At 39.4% G+C, this 20,607-nt stretch overlaps 2 long non-coding RNA genes across 2 annotated transcripts in view; one reads left to right on the top strand and one right to left on the bottom strand.

The window, feature by feature from the left end:
* LOC127358968 (uncharacterized) overlaps positions 1-20,607 on the top strand; it is a 50,437-nt gene that overhangs the window by 15,983 nt on the left and 13,847 nt on the right. The window contains exon 2 of the long non-coding RNA XR_007882570.1: positions 16,530-16,763. This is a non-coding gene — a long non-coding RNA (uncharacterized LOC127358968). The remainder of the gene's footprint in view (positions 1-16,529; positions 16,764-20,607) is intronic.
* LOC127358967 (uncharacterized) overlaps positions 1-20,607 on the bottom strand; it is a 71,273-nt gene that overhangs the window by 41,700 nt on the left and 8,966 nt on the right. The gene's annotated exons all lie outside the window — the stretch shown is intronic.

Genomic DNA, 20,607 nt, shown 5'->3' with positions numbered 1-20,607 from the left:
TCTAGAGGTTCCAAAAACACTGGATCCACACTTTCCATATTGTAACTCAATATTTATTGGACTGTCCTGTCTTCTAAATGCCATTCAAACTCCACACCCCCTCCAGTTTTAAACGCTGATCGTCAGTTATTTTGTTAAATCTTAAGAAGGTCTTCCACAGTTTCCACAGGTTTACTCCTTGTGACGAGTAAGGGCTTCATGTGTAAAATCAGTGGAGTGACCTTTTATATTTGGTTATTAATGAATTGTGACTAAGATATGAACTGAGTGGGACATTTTTCACAGTTCAAAATATCTTCTAGTGAACACACTGTACAGTTTCTAATATCACAGTTTTTAAATGACCCTGCACCCTTTTTTTCAATTTCTGTAATGACATTTCTTGTAACTCCTAAGATAGTATATTAAAAAGTCAAATATGAACTACTGGACTACTAAAGTCTCTCAAGCAAGTTTCAAGAGTCTCCAGCAGGCTCAAAAGAACAGCAATGAATGGCAGCCTGGAAGGTTGGAAAGCTAACGGTCAGCTGTAGCAATTAGGGTCTAAATATTAGGTATTAATATAAGATTTACTGATACGAGCAAGGAACAAGGAGTCTGTGGATGCTCGTACAGCTAGCACAACGGCTTTTTTCAGTTTAGAATGGAAAATAAATGTCTACATTAAACAAATGTTAAGAACTGTATAGGTTTGTATAGCATCGAACCAAATTGTTTTAAATTAAAATGCATTGTCCTTGAATCGTAACCTATGTATCTAGAAAGGTATTGGATCGTCTTGGATGGGAGAGATGCCCTAGTGGATTAAAAACGCAAAACCACTGGTATGGTCCTTTAACAGCTCTTAAACTTGTATGCACTGAATGTTTGCACTTGAACACACACACACACACAAACACGCAATGGTTTTTAAATTAAAGAGACTAAAAGGGCGAGAATACCCTTTAAAGTTCATAAAATACCACTTAAATAAAAAATGGCGAGCCGTGACGAGGCGGTTCCTTTTTATGCATTTCACCCTATTTACATTCCTTGTACGGTGTTGTAACTCCACGCCGCCCAGACGTTTTGAGGGGTCCACGCCTTGAAGCAGCAGAAAACAGTGGTACCATCTCTGCTGTATCAACGGTCGCCAAGGGTGTGCTGTGTCATAACCAACCTAACAGCCCACGCAAAGTATATCACAATTACTTTATGACTAGTTGGAGGTTTGGTTTGTCGGTTTTTTACCAACAGGAAGTGAGATGTACAAAAAAGAGAGATGAGCTGAAGGGAAATGGTCTGAGGTTTCTTAGTTCTCTGTATTTGACGCACATTTTCAACTGGACTCAACTTCTCTATGTCCCATTGTTTGTCAAAGACTTTGATAAATCATAACACCCTTTGTCCCAGATTCCTATCATCTCTTCTAGACCTCATTCTTCTCTGCACTCATTAGTTAGTCAATTAGTTTTAATCTCCATTTCTTCTTCTTTCTTAAATTAATATTACGGTTGTATGGAGACCGCAGCTTGGACAGCACCTTAGCCTCCTTGTTTGTGGTTAATGACGGTTATTGAGCAACTGAAGCTCAGAAGTTCATGTCTCTGTAAGATCTGCCTCTTGCTAGTGGCAGTGGTAGAAAGCATTAATATATTTTACCTGAGTAAAAGTACTAATACCACGCTGTAAAAATACTCCATTACAGGTAAAAGCCCTGCATTGAAAATGTTACTTAAGTAAAAGTATGTAAGTATAATCAGGAATTTACTAAAAGCTTGGGTCACCTTCCACACTGGCTCCAGATAGGGCATTTCAAATTTTTTACAAGCTTTGCAGCCACCGTAGTTTCTCCTACGCGCTTCACAGCCCGCTCTCATGAACAGATTGCCAAATACAGACATGAGCGGTGTTCAGTTAGTTGCAATGTGCAACCACTAGATGCCACTAAATCCCACACTTGGGGTCTTTAAGGATTAAAAGTACTCAGCACAGGAAAAATGCCCTTGTTACAGATATATCATTAGATTATTATGGCCTCCGTCAAGGTTATGTTGTTTGGTGCTGAGCAGGTAGAGTACAGCAGGTTTAAAAATAACTTCCTTGCTGAAAATAGGGTTGGTTGATGTTGATGAGAGTGGTGAGAGTGAACCAAAAGAGAAGTTGTGGGCAGTAAAAACCAAAACAATAAGCTGAAAGATACTAAAATGCTCCATAAAGCTGAGAGGAATAGTCAGGTGATAATTATCTGTGTGTTTGTCACAACAAGTGACCCCTTTCACTTTAATTACACATAGCCATTTGATCAATTGTTAATATAGAAATATTGATTACTGCAGCTTTAATGGGTTCTAGTTAAAGACCAGATAGAGTTGAGTCAAGACCCAGTCTAGATAGGTCATCGACCAAGTCTGGGATTAGAAAAAGGAAATCTGGTAAATGTTTACAGCTCTGTTTGCAAACAAGTCCATTAAGGAACATTTCACTTTATGTTAGTACTGGGATGTGGTAGGATACATGTATAAATTACCATTATATCGTCAAAATGAAACACTATTTACAGTAATTCACTGCTTGTTTAGAAATAATATTTAGCAAAGACAAGCAAAATACAAACAGCAAAGAGGCAACCACCATCAATCTATACAACTCTGTCTCTCTAAAAAATGAGTTTTTAAACAGAAGAAACCATACCAAGAGTTTCATACATTAAAGGATCATGAACAGGTGTAATATCTGTAATTTAGATGAATGATTGTAGTATGTACATATTGGAAAGCTATGAAACAAATGTTGATGTTTCATATCAATATTTGGTTAAAATCTTTAGATCTATATTCAGTGCAAAATAATAAATTACACAAAAACACCTACTAAATTCCATACTTTAAGCCTTTGTATGTACAAAGGCTACACATTTACTCAAAAGATATTGAAAAAGGGGGAGCCTCGGTGGCACACAGTGTGTTAGTTTATGGCATATCACTGTGAAAAAAAAAAAAAAATCAAACAAGGAGGACGATGACTGGTTTACACCTACATATAGCCTGCCTCCGGGCTTTACTGCACAGAGGACTCCGATTATATATTGGGATCAGTGTGAGTGTGCCCAAAGTAAGCCCCAGAGTTTCCTATATTCTGCAGGTCTACAGTTGGACTTACGGTATGCAGCACCTTGGATTTTCCTGGAGTTTATTACTTTTTTACTGTGAGCATCCAGTGATTTCTTATTACCAGTGTTGGGCAAGTTACTTTTAAAAAGTAATTAGTTACAGTTACTAGTTACTTCTTCCAAAAAGTAATTAAATTAGTTACTCAGTTACAAATTATAAAAGTAAGTAGTTACTTCAGAAAGTAACTATTGCGTTACTTTCAAGTACATTTTTAAATGCTCCAATGTGACCCCACCTCCACCCCTCTTTAACGGAACTTAAAATACATGTGCATGTTCAATTATTTATGATAAATCTGAATATTATAATGAAATTGACACTTAATACAATCCATTATTAACAGAAACAATGTACGCAAATCTAAACTATTTTAAGGTTGCTGTGGGACAAAGTGAGACTAGCCTCCAATCAAATGCCATGTACAGTATGTAGATATTATGTTTATATAGTGGATCGATACAAATAACACTATAGATGTTTTGGAACTTTTGATATTTAATGCCCCTCAACAGGCCACAACTGGGCAAAATTCAATTATGCTTGTTAAGCACTATACCAAAAATAAATAACAAATATATACACTCTTTGTAGTGCAAATAAAAAATAAAAAAACTTCAGACAATTGGTAGATATACTGTACTTCAAGTATTGTCTTCCTCGAAAAAAAAAAAAAATAAAAAAAAAAAAGGGGTTTCAAATAAAAAAAAAAAAAAAACAAAACTAAGGAATCCAAATATAAACAGGTAATACATAAGAAATAAAAAATACATCTCCATAAAAATAAATCTCTTTCTCTGGCCATTGACAATCTCACTTCAAGAGGCTGCAGCCAGCCAACAAATAAATCTAAATTAAATTATACTCTTTAGCAATGTACCAAAAATGTATAGAAAAAATATATACACTCTTTAGTGCAAATGTAATAAGATGCAACACAACTCGCCATACCTGTCTCTCGTTGACTGACTCGCTTGTGTTGTTCGTTGTGTGTCCGACTATGCGTGCTTTCGAACACCCGCCCAATTCTACCTCTGATTGGCTCACCATGAAATTTTACTCAACCTCAGCCAATTGTCAGCATTTATGCGCTTGTCTCGTGCACTGCCCACTAAAAACAGTAAAAAAGTCTTGCCTCTCGGCTCAGAGATCTAGTTGGTCTGATGAAAAAACAGCTTCAATTAGGCTACAGTAATGCGCCGCATTTTTTGGCAGTAACGGTAACGGCGTTATTAAAATGGGAAGAGTAATCAATTAGATTACTCGTTACTGAAAAAAGTAACGCTGTTAGTAACGCCGTTATTCCCATCACTGCTTATTACCACTCAAAAGGTTTTAAAGCAACTTTGAATGTTATCTATCACATTATAGAAACAGGGAACAAACCTTCAGGACTCCCAGTTTTTCAACAGGAATAATCTTTTACCCATCTAGTTTATATTGCTTGTTTAATGTTTTAATGTTAGTGACCTAAATTGCTGCAACACATTATAATCCTATAGATTATATTTTGTTGAGTAATACCCTTGTTTTATCCCAAAGATAAGATATCCCGAAGAATTTCTTTAACTGTGAATATCAAAAACACTGTTGAGGGCTTACAGTATATTACTACATATCAATATTAATTCTGCCATGTTTTTCTGAAATACTATGGGTAAAAAACTGCATACAAATAATTTTTTATACATTTAAATTCAATCCTAAATCTTCAATCTGTAAAAATACCAACAGAAATTTGGCTGATATTTTATTATTTTATTGAGTAAATTGCAAAGTATGGTTACCATATTTATTGTTAAAAAGCTACATTTAGCTTTATAATATTATCAGTAGACAGGTTTGCAAGGTGTGCCCCAGGGGTCCATTCTTGGGGCAATATTTTTCCTTATTTATTATAAATGAGTTGCCAAAGTATATGTCATTAAATTTAGATTTTGATTCCTTTTTTCATTGTAACTAATTAAATTACTTTATTATGCAGAATGGGTCAGACTTTCTTAAAAAACAATATGGTATTCAACATTAAAAAAATACAAATACTGCATTGTAAACTATTGGAAATATTTCACTAAACTTAATTTTAAATCTTACTTGAGAACAATGAAATTCCTTAAGTCTTGCTACAATCGATATTTATCATTCATGATAACTAGAGTTCGAAATGATATAATCAAAAAAGTAACAAAATCGAAAATGTAAAACTAAATCACAAAAAAAAATATCACAACCAATTAAGATATCTGCATCCGGTCTGCTCCTAAACTAACATTTCATGATATATATGCTTGTTAACATGTTCTTTTAATTATGACATGCAATTCAGAGCAGGACTTGTGTTTTATTTTCATACCAATTCCCACATCCACTCTCAACCATACAGTTTTCTGATCTTGCTGAAAGTTTCTCACCAAAATAATTCTTTACTTTAGTAGTGCAGTCTTTCATGTGCTTGTGTTTGTGAATTTGTGTCACTTCAATATTGACTTAACTTGAAACTAGTGGTATGATCTTCAGATTCTAAAAGCAAAGCGCACTGTCCTCTGATTCAAAACTAGAGCTTTTTTACATTTTATAAGAGGAGGCATTAACAATAAAGGCCTATTGATAATACATCAGAAAAGAGAAAGAAACAGACAGAGAGATGATAATGAAGGTTTATTATTGACACATCAAGGGGCAGGTACTTTTCTCTCTCTCCCTGCAGCAGCGAGCAGAGAGCCAGATGTCTGCTCTACTAGTGCGGTTTAACCAGTAATTACCGACTTACTGAGGTGAATGTGAGCTTGTTCAACCGTTAAGAGATGTTCTGAGGTTTCTAACTGACTACGATGTGATACACTTTCATATCAATACATTATATAATATTAAAACAAAGGCTCATTGTTCCAGCAGTCATTTCTCACAGGTCCTTTTGTAACAGCTAAACAAGCCACTTCAACGAGAGAATGTTCCTCTGAAATAGAAGAATTTAGTGCTACTGTTTCAAGTTTAACCTGAATTGGCTCAAATGGAAAGATTAAAATTTTCTAAATAAAGTGCACAAATAAAGACTAGATTGCTCTACTCAGCTAATTGGCAGCACGTTGCAAATGGCTCCACATTTGGCCGACGCTTATTCTGAGTTTTCAAAATGTAGTATGCCACTTCAGCAAAGAAACTACTCAATGAAATTGCCAACATGAATCAGCACTCACGACACCAAGAGCAACTCATTTAAACAAGAATGTAGGTTCAGTTCCAGAAGTGTAGAGCTCAATGGAGGAGGGGTTCTTTAACCAAAGAACGAAAACTCCTAATTGAATGGCTTTTTCCCCCTTTGTATTCCATTCAATTTAAAGATATAATATCTACCATTTCTGCCAGCTTAAGTTATATACAATGTAAGTAACCTGATGAGTTAGTTCAACTCAAACTATTTGAGAAAACCCAACCGTTTAAGTTTATTAAAGGCACACTTTGCAAGAGTTTTACCTTTATATAACAGCTTTGAAGTCATTTCGATGGTAAACGAACTCGAATCGAGTATAGCGAATCATCCTGACAGCAAAGCAGGAGAGGGACGCCGTTGGCAGAACCAGCAATGCAAGTCTGAAAGGTGGCGGCCCGCCAAATCTTGCGAGAATCACAAATTGCTTTGCGGCGCGACGTCACATACATCAGCGACATAAGAAGCAGCCTCAATGGAAGACACTAGCAGGCATTCACTCAGACGTTACCTGGTCAGTAGACATCTTCGGAGTCTATCTTTGCCTGTTCGATGTCCGACGCTTCCATCCTACTGAACATGTACCGGTATACAGGGGGGAGGGGATAAGGCCGTGAGTGCAGAGACGCAGAGCCGTATATAGAGTAGGGATGGAGAGATTCACCGATTTGAATCGGTGGTCCGAGACAGACGTTTGCGATGCTAGTGCACCGGTAGCTTCTGTGTGCATTGGATACAACTGCCAGCTAAATGCGCAATGTATCTTTCTTTGCGTGTCTGCATCGGTAAAACCCATGGTTACATCGATTATTACATAGTTTATCTCCTCTGCACCCGTGTTTTCGAGGTGCCTTGAACGCACCATCACTATCTTTTTGCGCGGTGCCGCAGACGCAGTTAGTTAGTAAACAGAAAAAATGGAGGGAAGCGGCACAACAGGTGAAGAGGAGATATTAAGCGTACCTTGGAAGACACACAACTGCATTTTGAAAATAAAGACCTCTAGTTGATATACCTCAGTGTGAGTGATGTTTATAGTTGCTGTGGCTGTCAGTCAATAGTTAAATTTCTTACACTTATATTTGTAAGCAGTTGCAATTGTTCATTTTTGTTTAACTGTTATATTGTTGTATAAATCTCAATGATTTCTGCTCTCACTGCTAGAAGAACTAGAAGAGTGTCAGCTCAAGCACATCAGTCTGGCAGGCAGTAGTATGGGCATTGCACTATGATGAAGTTATTTGCACAGTGCACATTGTTGATGTTGGGAAGTTTTATAAGTGTTTTGTAAAACATTGTGAAATTACAGACAGAGAACACTATTAGTAAATGGACCTGAGAAAAGGACTGTTTGTTTTGTTTTTTTTATTAAGAGGCCAAAAAGAAATTACATAAACTATGTAATAATCGATAAGTAGAGAATGAGATTAAAAACACATGTAATGAGAAAAATATTTTTGGTTTATGATTTAGTGTTTATTAGGAATAAAACAATCCTCTGTCTGTACCATATTGAATTGCATCTTCTTTTTAAGTTGGATTTATTGGTTTGCTTTATAGAAAACAATCAAGTATCAAATACATTAGAAACCAGATGTGGGCTTGTAAATTCTTTGTATTGCGTTGAATCGTTTTGAATCGCATTAGGAATTGTATCGAACCGAATCGCATTGTATAAAGTCAAATCGTTGTCAAATCATTAATGAATCGCATCGCATCGTGAACAGAGGTGAATCGTATCGCATCGTATCGGCAAGGGGCTCCACTGTATAGTTAATGTATCGTATCGCTGGCAGCGTATCGAGATGTGTATCGAATCGGCCTCAGTGGTGGGGATTCACATCGCTAATATAAAGACGGCTCTGGTGAGTGGTATTTACGACAGTTAACGTTAAATACAAGTACTCCGCAGCGACTCTAGGGGTAGCTGTTTGACAAAACCGGAAAACTGCACAGTATGCCTTTAACTTAAACATATTAAGCATGAAAATGTTTTAATTTGAGTAGAAGTAACTCAACTGAAGTTACACTCACATATAATAACATACATAATAAGTTAAAATCATCTTCTTTATACAAATGTTACCACCAGGAGCACTCTGCTTAATACTTTCTTTCAATAAATATCCTGATAGGTGTTCCTATTAATTTGTCCAAGTTAAGTCAAAGTGTAAGTAGATTTATTGCGCCGATGTGAGCGAATATATGACTCTTATACCCACCCTGTATATACGCATTACATTAATGCACTCCCATTTTCTGCAGTGTTATCTTATCTTTCTTATCTTTATTTATTTATATTTCAAAAGTACTTTATCTTGATTTTTGTGTGATTTGTATATTTGTATATTATATGCACCAATGCACCAAGACAAATTCCTTGTAGGTGTAAAAACTTACTTGGCAATAAATCGAATTCTGAGTCTGATTCTGAATCCACTACTCTCAACAATTCAATGGAAATTAGTACAAAAAGTGAAAGTACAAATGTAATCAGATATTTCCAACCTTGACTTTATTGATCAGAGGAGTTAACCTATGTTGGAAAAAAAATGTGAGTGGTTACATCTAAACATTGCCATGTCAGTAAATATCCTGATCCCAGATCTCTCAGTCTATGTAGAACTCCCACAAACAGTTGAAGGACTTATCCTGAGGGTTTCTGAGGAATCCCAGGCAAAGGCAGACACTTCCCCATATCTAAATCTTTGGTGAATCCAAGAGAAATTCACTGGAATGTGTAAAAGAAGGAAGGTCTAAAAGGAGGAAGGTCCAAAATAGATTGAAGAGAAACATACATAGAACTTGTGTTTCCATGAAATTACACCAACCCTAACAGTCGAAAGAACAACTCCCACACAAGCACATCGACGCACAAAGCCGTCCCATTGGACTAATGCACAGAGATGTTGCCCTGACACTCCTGATATTTCGCTCAGCTTTATGATTCAGTTGGAGGCTCACTGCACAGTATACTTACATATATTGTATTTTAGGGCCTTATATAAGTTATAAAGTACAATCAGCTCTGCAAATTCCAGTTTGTGCACACAGTGAACATATTTCATAATTTTTTTTTAAAGTTATTTCTTTTGGCCTTTTATTGGCTTTTTTTATTAGATAGTGACAGCTGTAGATTGACAGGAAAGGTGGGTAGAGAGAGGGGATGACACACAGCAAAGGGCCGCATGTTGGATTCGAACCTGGGCCGCTGCAGCAACTCCGTACATAGGTCACCAGCTCTACCGACTGGCCCACATATTTCATAATTAATAAATATATTTAGTCTAAAGATATTTTAACACAACTGACACATGCAGAGCACTAAATGAGCACAATAAGATACATACAAACATCCCATAAAAATACCCCTAATTATTTCATAATCTATACAAACAGCCAATAGTATAATCTGTCTTAAATGTATGTAATTAGCACCTCAAATGTTCTATTTACAAGATTAAGGGACGAGCTAACCCCAAATCTAAATAAACACCTTAAATTAAGTAGTAATTAAAAACATAAATCATTAATTAAACAGCAGACTGAGAAGCATGAGCAACAATTGGTCTGTGTAGGATTAAATTTAGATATCTATTACTGCATGCACCCTTTGCCTTAAAAGGTCCAGTGTGTAACATTTTGGAGAATCTGTTGGCAGTAATGGAATATAATATTTATAAGTATGTTTTCATTAGTGTATATAAACCTGAAAATAAGAATGTTTTTGTTGCCTTAGAATGAGTGTTTTTTATCTGCAGAGGGAGTGGGTCCTCTTCTACAGAGTCCACCATGTTGAACTGCCATGTTCCTACAGTAGCCCAGAAGGCACTGGCGTTTTTTCGTGCATTTTGCCACCATCGTTACTTCAGTTTGGAGCGAGAAGGTGAGGCAAGGGCGATGCATTCACCGCTAAAGAGTGGTAAAAACGTTTGTATTGCATTTCCATGAAGTTGGGGGCTCACAAGAGCAAAATCAGAGCAGCAGATGCTGAGATAATCCAAATTTTAGTCCCTAGTAGCTGAAGCTAACAAAATACTGGATCCTGTATTTCCCAAAATGCAACTTGATAGCATCTTTCAGTAGACCTCCTCTTCCTGGGCGGCTGTGGCGCAAGGGCAGAGCGGATCATCCCCTGATCGGATGGTTGTTGGTTCGATCCCCGGCTCCTGGTGCCACACACAGAAGTATCCTTGAGCAAGATGCTGAACCCAGAATTGCTCCTCATGCCATGCATCTGGTATAAATGTGTATCAATGCATTAGTTTCTGTTCGATGGGCTTTGCTGTGTGAATGTCTGTGAAAGGGTGAATGTGGCACGTAGTGTAAAAAACGCTTTGAGTGGTCGGAAGACTAGAAAGGCGCTATACAAGTACAGGTCTATTTACCATTCCTTCTAAATTTCTGCTTCTTTCAAATCTCCAGTTTCACCAGGCTTTCTGTTTGTAGTCTCACAATCCAGATGACATCATCAGGGGATATATTTCCAGACTTTGGAAAGCTCCTGCCAGAGTCAAAGATGCTATGCTAAAACTTCATATGAACTTCTGTAGTGCTCCTTTAATGAGTATTATTTAAAAATGTACAGCATTAGCACCCCCTAGTGGTATAAAAAAAAACCCCACTGTGGCAGACAGCAATGCACGCTACTGAGACAAATAAACTGAAAGCAACAATTTTCTCACTTTTCTACAAAATAAAATACAATCCAACAGAATATTTTGCTATAATGATGTAAAACTTTACAAAACTTTAAAACACATAAGATGCTTTAAAGGGGTTTTATTCCCTCCTGAATGTGTAACAAAACTGTCAAAGTGAACATTGTAATTTTTGCTTTCTTAATTAAGACAGTTCAAAATGGAGAGGATGAAGGATTAGGGAAAAGCAGCAATAGATTCAAACATCATTATGATTGTACTGGATGCACATCAGTCCACTGAACCCTGAACCTTGATCCCTCTGTAACCACTCTGCCATTCCGGCAGGCTCCTTCTTCACAGAAATTCTCCCAAATGGGAAAATAACATAAATTAGAGGCTTAGCGGATCATATCAGCAAAAACAATTTCCAATAGACTAGAAAATCAACGGAGCGGGATGGTCCATCAGTCAAGTTTCTGTTTTCTCATTATTTCATCGTGCCTCGGTTGAGTGTTCTCATATCAGTGCGGCATTACGTTACGCTCTACTTCCTGTCAATCACCTGACACCCACAGCAAGAAATGAAAGCCCTCTCCAGGATATAATATATGGCAAAATCATATCAAATATTTGCAGTATTTGGACTATGATCAAACATTGCTTCGAGGTACAAGTCCAACAGAAATTAAACAGTTTTTTTCCCCTGCTTCAACAAAAATTGCAATTGCATATGGAATCTCTACTTTCTTTTGAGAAAAAAAAATCAGTAAGTAAAACAGAGAGAGAGGAATACTTTTCACATAGCCAGTACATAAAATCATTTTAAAGCTGCACATATCAATATTCTTACAGTAACAATGGGTCAAATGACTGTGCAATGTGAAAAGAGTTCACCGGGAGTGACAAACCCACAAAGAATTATCAGCAACTTTTCACTTATACTCAGCTCTCCGTAGCATTTTAGTTTTGTCAGTGGTCAACCCCATTTCCAGCAGCAGGAAGTTATTTTCAGCTATAACAAAGGCTGATAACCCACCTGTCCAACACCAACCGCAGACAGACACAGTTAGCAACTAGCTAGGGAACATAGTGGAGCAGAAAATATCTAAAGAGCCAGATATTTTTCTCAGGAGTTGGTGGGGAGCAAAACTAGCTTAAAAGGGTGAATACTGGACTTTACGTTGACTAAGATGCCACAAAGAAATCTCCAAATGAATGATCACTCTGTAACCACTGCATATGTAAATATAACGCTACACGTTCACAACCTAACTGCACCAGATGGGAAGAGTTGACGTTAGAAATGGTTCGGAAAAGTGTAGACACTTTCAATAAATACTCTGCAGGTGATTGGATGAACCACCTGTCTATCACCCTCTATCACAGACTAACTTCAACCAATCAGATCAACGAACCATATAACATAGTCAAACTCTTACTGAAGCCAGTCAGGAGAGGAGTGAAAACATCTCTTTTATTAAGAAAAGTCTTCAGCACCATTCTTTGGTCTTCTCTCGATGAAGAAATACCCTCCAGATCTGATATATAACTAGCAGCATCTATGCTAACCCCTTTAGCAGCCGCCATTGTTGTTTTCGAGCAAACTCCACACTCCAGCTGCCCCACAAGGTTAACAAGTTCCCCATATAAACGTAAAAGGTGACGATATTTCAATGTTGTGTTCAAAACTTTCCGCTGCCCCCAAGTGGCCAAAAAAAACCCCAGCTATTGCAGGTTTAAAAAGATAAACCTTGCAACATGGTTCAGGTTGTATTTTCATTTTGTTCTGGACAGAGCACAGTCAGTTCATTTAAAGAGTTTTATTTGCCATGTACATTTTACTGTGACTCAGCATGTGTACAATGGTGGACGGAGGGGTCAAGGACAAAGCAACCCTCTTAAAACTCAAGGGCAGTGAATGCAACACGTGTAAAAGAGAAAGGGAAGCCATTACAAACTCTCCCTCCCTCCAAACATGCCCTAATGTCCTGTTCTCTCTATTCTGTCTCTTTTCTCTCTCTCTCTTAGTTTAAGGCATGTTTACATTTCGCACAGCAGAAAACAGACAGAGAAACAATAAAACCCGGTTTATTAGGAAATGGCTCCTGTGTGCTTCACCGGCGCCTGACCGCCCTGTGCGGTTGCTATGGAAACACGCCATAAGAGGCAGTGCTTTTGCCTCTCTGAGTGGAATGAGTCACCGACTAAACCTGTGGAGCCAGGCCAATCAGAGACTGCCAGCAGGACTGAAGGCCAATTCAGAGAGCCAATGGTGTGGCGAGATCAGGAAGATAGAGAGTAACACCTCGCAAATTTTGCTTTCCGTTTGACTAATGACTTCGAGGTATGTGGGGATGTGCCAATTTCGTCTTTTCTCTATTTTTCACTCTTTGTTTCGTTTCATTGTTTAGTCAGTTTCTAACCTCAGAGTCACCATGACTCAGGTTAAATGGTCCTGGCAGCAGGTTATTACAGCTCACAGGTCACTGCCACCTCTAATTCTCTGCAATGAGGAAGTGATACAAAAATAAATAGCAGCCGTCACATGTTGTCTAGAACACAAGAAATGTCACACCAGTAGGAAAAGTGTTTACACATGAACCATTTTTGTATGTTGACTTTTAGCTGAAACTCAATATCAACCTAAGATAAACTTTGAGATGGCACGGGGTTGTTGAATCGTACAGGCCTGAATGTTTCAGACTAGCAACAAGGAATCATTATTGCAGGCCTTTTTCCCTAGCATATCAAGTTTTCAGATAGATTGGTATTGCAGCAAACTCTCTTTGTAAACAAGTGTAACAAAATATGTTGTTTATCAGTGTCTTCCAGAACAATCCATATATAGGGCCATTCCAAAAAGCACTTGTGATTAAAGCTGCAGTAGGTAACATTTCTAAAAATAACTTTTTGTCATATTTGCTGAAACTTTCATTATATCCTGACAGTAGTAGATGAAAAAAAGTTGTCAACTAACTTTCTCAACTCTGATCTCCGTTCAGGCCCGGTGGATTCTTGCAAATGCCATCAGGAGCACTAGGAGGAGCCAAAGGAACCAGATGCAGTACTTTCAGGATGTAAAAGTTTCAGCAAATATGACAAAAGTTATTTTGATAAAAGTTACCTACTGCAGCTTTAAGGTTAAGAAAAAATTGAGTCCTGTGAAGGACAGTCACTATATAGGGCGTAACCTCGACACCGACCAGAGTGATTGACAGACTGGCCACAGAAGTGTAGCAGAAGCAGATGTTCATAAATTTGGTAATAATGCCAATTTTAATACCAACATTGATGTGTTTCATCACAGTACAGTCATATAATTCAGTTTATAGCTCAAAAAACACTTTTTATGGTAGAGTACTGCTTTAATATAAGGGGAAGATCATGGTCATGGTTACGAGTAATAAAAATAACTAAAGCGGAATGAGTGAAACATTAGTGACTCAGATATGTCAGCTTGCTAATGTTAGCCACCATGAGCTAGGTGAGATTCTCATTTCAAAAGCTACTAAAATAATCTCACTTTAATAATCGGGTAATAAACAGTGAAAGAAAAAAACAACCAAATGCACAAACCTTTCATAAAATGTCCACTTCTAAGTGTAGCCTTTGTCTTTTAGAACTAGTAAAATATATAAAGCCCTCAGTTTTGCATAGTAATGTTGCTTGTCATTTAAAAAAAAAAAAAAAAAAATTTAAAAGCATTTAATTTAAAAGGTTATTTACATTCTTTGGAGTTTTTGAACATCTAATGGTGGCCTTCAAGAATAATGCAGATAAATACTAGATAATTTACTAATTCTTTAAATATGGGACTTGGGACAGTTATACCGAATGAGCTCCAAAAATTCCATAATGTATGATGGTCGACAAAAAATAGATATATTTGATAGAATTGTTCTATATATCAATTTTTAAGAAATAATAATTACGTCTCATCTTTTTCCCAGATACAGTCAAGATCAAGATAAAAACAGCCATAGGTTGAGTGATGAAAAGGAAGCCACAGTACCCCACCACAAGGTACGACTTTATTTTATGTCAGTACCGCCTTTGCTGTGGATTCTTGCAAATACAATTAGGAGCATTAGGAAGAGCCAGAGGAACCTGATTTTTTCACAGATTATCTGTCTCATGTGCTACTGTCAGGATATAATAAAAGTTTAAGTATATATGACAAAAAGCTCTTTTTACCTACTGCAGCTTTAACTTCATATTATCTATTACTATTAACAGTTAATTTTTTGGACAAATGAGACATGATTCCAGATACTGTTCGTAATTTGGGTCTGTCCCAAAATTTTCAGGGACATCTGGTCATCGTAGAGTGGAAATTATACTCGTATCTTAAATCATTCCAAATCGTGGTTATATGGACCACAAAAGCTCAATATAAACTGTGATAGGTGCCTTAAGGTAGTAGTGTGAAAATCAAGTTTTAATATCTTTAATATTTCATTTCATCCGCATGGTGTAAAGTCTTAAAAAATGCATTGAAACAAATTATAACCAGACTAACTTGGGGAACCAGGGGGCAAGGCAAGGTGGTGATTACTGCCCACCACCCTCTATTTCCCAGGGCCCCCTTGTGGGTTAATTCAGTCCTGATTACAGGTGACCACTAATCACAGTTCCTGCCCTTGAAAAATCCTTTTAGGAAACAAACACCTTCTGCTATGAGGAACTAAAGAGGAATCCCAGGAAATACTGTGAGTAAATGGTAGGTCTGGGGACATGATATGCAGTTCTGGATTTATCGATGCCGGTTTGGTGGCGTAAGCAGAACCCGCCGACACGATGGAAGCAGCGCGGGTCGTAAAGATAAGACAGCTTCAAATAACGGCTTTTACTGCCCTGCTGCACAGTCCGATACTGTATACCCAGCTCCCGACTCTGGGGCCCTGAGTGCTCCAAAGAAATGAACTTGCTTACTGCAGGTGCCACACACACACACACACACACACACACACACACACACACACACACACAAACAAGCATCATCCACTTATGCAAATACACTCCCAGCCTGAGTAAACACTTCAGTGGCACAAGCAAAATCTAATCTCTCATCTTCTTCCTTCTTCTTCTTCCTAAGCATGGGCAAGCACATGCAAACACACACTTTCACCAGCATATCCAAACACAGGCCTAACATCCACTAGAAGCACATATATTAACCGACTTAAGTGAAAACGCCCCCCATGGGATCAGCAGAGTGTAGTGTTTATGTATCGCTTGCATTTCTCCCTCATAAATATGAAATTAGCTCAATTAGGTTTGAGCGCGCTGCGTGGGATCGCTCCTTGACATGGCTCTAATTGAAATGAACAGCAGCTTGGCCTCCCCTGCCGGGGCCCGCCTAATGCCATTAGAGGGGATCTGAGGGCATGGCTCAGAGTGTGTGTGTGTGTGTGTGTGTGTGTGTGTGTGTGTGTGTGTGTGTGTGTGTTCGTCTCATTTGACACTCCCACACGCATCCACCTCACTATTTAATCATACACTAATCCCCATTCATACCTCCAACAACAGCAAGGACACCTATTGAATGAAACAGAGGCTGCACATACACTCATGCTGTGGAGGAGAAGCTGTTGAATAGGAAGAAAAGAGCGGGCTGTGCGCCATCAGCACCTAAGACAGCACCCTACCCATCATCCATCACTCTTCTAACACATCATTGGACAGACGTCAGCCATAATGGGCATGTTTCTTGCCACTTGCGCACTGTTCCCATCTAGTGGAAATGAAATGGACTGCAGCAAGGTAAAGAGAGAGCACACACACAAACACATACACACGCACACACATACACACACACCAGAGTGTATTTATGCCCCGGGTGCAATCATTGTTAACACTATCAATAATGCACTTGCACGAGGCTGAAGGCTAGTAAGACCAGAAAGCTGCATGTTTTGTGTTTGATTTCCCAAGCCTAGGGCAAGCCACAGACACACACATACACACATGCTGTGAGCGCCTCTGTTATGTAACCAGTAGCCACGTGTTGCCGTGGGAACGGGGAAGGAGCAGGATGGGGGGGGGGTAAGAGAGAGACCAGACAGAGAGAGAAAAAGGGGGAGGCTAAGAAGAGGAGTATCAAATCAATAATATGACACTGCGAGACTTTGGTGAGCCCGCCCACTGCTCACAGCGCCTTCTAAAGTCACACACAGGCATGGTCACGCACATCCACACACACACACACACACACACACACACACACACACACACACACCTCATGACTTGGTTGAGGTGGTTCAGGCAAGGCTAGGTGGGCTGGGGGCATTATAGAGACAGCAAGGCTAGTATAGTTCCCATTCTCCCACATGGAAACAAACATAAGACTAATACTGGATCAGACACTATTTTGCAACACAAACATTTTGATAGGATCCTTTAAAGCTGCATTGATTAATATTTTTACATGAACAAGGTACTAGATGAGTATGTACTGAGAAGGTTGCCATTTGTAGTGATGATCCCACAGAGAACTATAACCCAACTCTGTTCCCCTCGGCTCTATGGAGCATTAGCGTCTTTCAGCAGATTGTTTTGGTTTTCCATCCTGCAACTTAAATGTTTGCTTTCACTCTCACAGCTCTCATTAGCTTTCAGCAGCAGCAAGAAGCTATTTTCAGTGAAAAAGCTCTGATAAACCCACCGTACACTACCTGCCCAGCAGCAAATGGGAAGAAGCTAGTGAAGCATTTAGCAGTGAAGAGCCAGATCTTTTTCTCATGAACTGGAGGAGACCGAAACAAAGCTAAAGGGAGGGCAAATACAACTCCAAATGAAAGCTAATCTTGCTCCCTATCTGCTAGATGTGTAAATAGGCAACTGTTTGCAAACCCACTAGCTATAACAAGGTGATAATATGTCAGTGTTGTCTTTACCGAGGGGGCAAAAGAAATCACTCAATGCAGGTCTAAAAAATCATCATGTCAGTGCTCTCTGAAACATTACTTTGGCATTTCTGTACTTATCTGGGGATTCAGATAGGCCAGGGTGCGAACTACAGGGGAGCCAGGGGGAAGCTGACTTTGGCTGGCATTTTAACATGTGGCTTATGGAGATTGACTTACTTTTGGAGCCAGCCTCAAGTGGCCATTATTGGAACTGTAGCCACGGAGGTCGCCGCCTGAATAAGACATGAGCTCCCCTGAAAACATGATTTGAGAAATTTTTGGGGGGCTCCAAAATATTGATTATGCTATTTTTGCAATTGCATGGATTATGCATGAAAATGCGGCCGGTAATGATGTCATTAACTGATTATTATATATCAGATGTGCTGACATAAAGTAAAGCGAATACGCCTACATGATTGCAGCAACTAAAACAAAGTGAGCTATCCCAGTAAGTTTGCACACTGAGATAGGCTATATATGTGAGTTTCCGACTGAAACAAGAATTCTAAGGTAGACACTATCTGAGTATGTTGATACGGATCTATTTGGTTATTAATAGATGGAATACTTTCACATTTTGGTAAACATGCTTAGTGGCTTCCAAACACATACAGGTGAATTTTGGTGCTACAGGTCCTTGTCACTAACTGGCTGACATAACAATGTTAGTTTATATGCGATTAGCTAAAATTGGCCATGTCGATTCTAATATGAAGTGCTTATTGTTTAGTGGGCATGTTTATGTGCGTGAGCTGCTTAATTCGGTGAGTGTGTGTTTGTGGTGCATTACAGTGTGTGAACAGAATTGGTCTCTGCTCCTGTGTGTGTGTGTGCTTCTTTGGTGCAAGGGTGCTTGAGTTGTGTGAGTGTGGGACATTCTGTAGAGCTAAACTGGTTGTTTCTTTGCAAAGTGCTGTTATTCCAGAAACTCCTCAGACGACCGCATTCTTGAAATTATTTGAGATCTGGACAAAACCGCAGTAAAAATACCCAGCATGATGGAGAATAAGTGGTCTGGCCTGTAAAAGCAGCAGCCCTGTCTACGTTCTATTGTTCTGTAGGAAAGGGCAGCAGAACTTTTTTTTCTGGGAAAGTCGTGCTCTGCTGATACATCAGGGAGAGGCAGAGGAAAGGCTATAAACGGCAAGTGTTCCAGGTCCATTTTCAACAATCTAGGCCAGTTACTCTGACGTAAAAAGCCAGCGAGGAAGAGGGGAGCTGTTGCATTGCTCACCAACATGCACCAAGTGGATGTGGTTGATGAGGGATGAACAAGCAAGTGTGTGTGTGTGCATGTTGTGTGCACAGCAGCATCACCAAGCCCATATCAAGAGGCTTTCTGAGAAATCAGAGCCTTCTGCGGGCTGTTTTTGTGAATTTGCAGGAACACGAGGTCTTGTATTATCCCCACGTAACCCTGGCACTTTCTCAAGCAGAGTGAACTGGTACGGCTGGTCTATTTGGTTCCAGTCGCTGGGGAAACTGGTGCCGTGGAGAGAGCCTCCCCACCTCCTCCTTGTGCTGGACAAAGACAGATGACAGACCAAAGCAACTCTCCCAGAAACGGATGTACAAACAGACAGGAATAAATCCACAAGCAAATACAGCCGTGTCAGTAGCAGGAGTAGCATCAATTGGTTTGTCTGGTTTTTTCTGCTTTTCTATTCATCTCGCTGACCTCACAACTGTTTCTTTAACCCTCCCCGCCTCTTTGCGTTCCCCCCCCCATCTCTCTCACTCCCTTCAGGGCCGGTGTCGCCATCCCCTCTGTTGCCTTGGGGATGTATCTCACTTTAGTGGGCCTGCAGGGTGATGGGTGTAAGAGAGTGTCAAGGGAAGAGGAGGAGGAGGAGGAGGAGGAGGAGGAGGCGGCGGTGAGAGCATGCCAGGCGGTAAACAGATAACGAGAGACTGGTCAGAGTTTCGTTGCCATGTCACTGAGGACCGGGTTGAACTTCCTGTGACCTGCGTGACCTCAGATAAGAGCTGGATGCCGGCCCTCGGCATGGAGAAAGTGGTTAAGGAAAATGTCAGTGCGGTCTCCGGGACGATGGAAATGAGCACTTCCCCTTTTCAGCAGTGTGGTTTTGGGTGTCATGCACAGACGTCAAGCAGCATGGGATATATGACGCAGGCTAAGCGCTGGCTCTCTCTCTCTCTCTCTCCCTCTCTCTCTGTCTCTCTTCCCATCTGTGGCTGAACAAGACACTGGAGAATGGCTAACATGGCAGCGTTGGTTCATGTGACACTCCCTTGTGCCTTTGGCCTACTTAGCAGTCTGCACCTCCCCTAAAACCATCTCCTATTTAACTAACTCCTCTCCAACTACCTCCCCACTTATCCAGCTGTCAAAAATCCAGATTTAACCTCTCTCTGACAAAAACCTCTCCACCTCCATCTTCACTCTTCATTTCTAATGTCCACTTGTTCCTCTGAAGTGCCCAACACTGTGTCCATCTTTATAAAATCACATTGAGTGACCAAGGGTTCTTCAAACCCACAGAATTATAGCCACAAGTAGGATCACATCAAAGTCATTTTCCATTCATTTCCCAAGATTCCCCGGAGTCAGCGGCTTTCAAGGTTTTATATATATGAGATTTAAAACATTAATATAGCAGCTAACAACTATTGGCTATGTAAAGATATAGTGGAGTCATGCTGTCCTGAGCAGAGAATGTCACACTCTGCCTGTG

The sequence above is a fragment of the Dicentrarchus labrax genome, unplaced genomic scaffold, assembly GCF_905237075.1.
Source record: "Dicentrarchus labrax unplaced genomic scaffold, dlabrax2021, whole genome shotgun sequence".
In the NCBI taxonomy this organism is placed as follows: Eukaryota; Metazoa; Chordata; class Actinopteri; family Moronidae; genus Dicentrarchus; species Dicentrarchus labrax.
This window is presented reverse-complemented; position numbering and strand designations above follow the sequence as displayed.